We start from the raw sequence: 1,648 nt of genomic DNA on the forward strand, positions 1-1,648 counted from the left end.
CGTCTCCCCTTGTCTCCCCAACAGTACCAAGGGATGGTGGGGACGAGGAGCCGCGAGGCTGCATGGCTCTGCCGCGCGCAGGGGCATCTGCAGAGGACACACTCGCCCTTCCTCCAGCTCCGCGACGCAGCTCAGGTGAGGGGCCGACCGGACGCTGGACTCGGGATTTACACAGCGAGTGTTCGTCGTTTGGGGGTTAGTCTCGATCAGTCACGTGACAGCCTGCTGGAGCAGTTGCATCTTGGGGAATGAAAAGGAGCCTCAACTGAGGAAGCCGAGTGGCCACGTGCACGCACGACGGGGGCTCGCCTGCCTCCTCACACTGCCGTGTCACAGGCGCCGTCCCAGAGGCGTCGGGAGCTGGTTGGGGGTTCGCTTTCTGACCCCCACCCACCAGGTGGAAGGCTGCACGTCACAAAGACATGCAATAGGGACCCTGAGGAAGAGGATGTCATGTGGCTTCGCGAGGGATGGCTGTGGTGGCTGTGCCTCCCATGTCACCCTGCAGTCAGTCATGCTCAGCTTTGGTGAAATGGCACGTGACGGAGCCTGAGTGTGTACCTGTCCGACAAAACGAGCTCCTGCAGCGTGTCATCCGAGCCGGCTCCCAAGGAGAGGTGGGCAAGGGTCACCGGCAGCACAGTTGGCTGCCCTCCAAGGTCAAACTCTGGGGGATGTTTTTGTAACTTTGATTAGGAGCATTGTTCACCTTTTGTTATAAACAATGGGGTGATAATCAGACGGGAAGCGAGGTGGTTATTACAACAATGAGCACAGCATCTGTCAACAGGATCAATCTCCCCTGAAGTGTTTCTCCCCCACAAGGGGCTTGAGTGTATTTAGAATGAGTTTGTGCGGAATGAATTCTTTATTGCCTTCCAGCAGAGTAAAGCTAACCCGCCTTTGAATAGAGTGTGTAAGGTCTGTGTTCCGTGCAACAAAAGTACTTGGACTCGGCCTAGTTCTGACGCTTGATCGACGTGTTCCCCGCACCTGCGGAGGCTCTCGCCACGTTACAGAAAGAGACATACGGGGCGACTGTCCGTGTGCGACGCTCGACGTCACACGGGGGGCCACGACACCCCCGCCCTGTCCGGGACGGGCACGTCTTCAGGGAGAGGGCGTAGTGTACAGGACGTGTGCGTCAGCTGCACTGTCCCCAGAGTTCTGTGAAATCGTTAGTGTGTGCCTGGGTTTGGCGGTGCACGTCCCTATGGTAAGTAGATTTCCCGGCCTGCATTGTTTTCCCTGTGCTCCCAGCCACGGGGTGGCCTGGACAATAGCTTAGAGGGTGGTCTGGACAATAGCTTAGCTCCGCGTTCCCACATGGGGGAGGGGGTGCCGGACCAGCATCGCAGGAAGCAGAGAGCTGACGGAGAGTCATCTTCCCCTCCGTGCGGGAAGGTTCCCTAGGGGAACCTCCTAGGGAATCGGTGAAATGCTTGGTTTTCGTAAATACTTCAAATGCATGGACATGTGCAAGCACATATGCTCCACGGCGTGCAGATCCCAGGCCCCAGTCCGAGCCTGGAGGTGGCCTGGGTGCGTGTTCACTGGACTTCCGGTAGCGATACCGTCAGTGGTCGGGCACTTGGTGTCACACAGACATGGCTCACAGCAAGTTAAGTGCGGCTGCGTCCGCACCGTG

The sequence above is a fragment of the Pteropus vampyrus genome, unplaced genomic scaffold, assembly GCF_000151845.1.
Source record: "Pteropus vampyrus isolate Shadow unplaced genomic scaffold, Pvam_2.0 Scaffold312, whole genome shotgun sequence".
NCBI classification, from domain to species: Eukaryota; Metazoa; Chordata; class Mammalia; order Chiroptera; family Pteropodidae; genus Pteropus; species Pteropus vampyrus.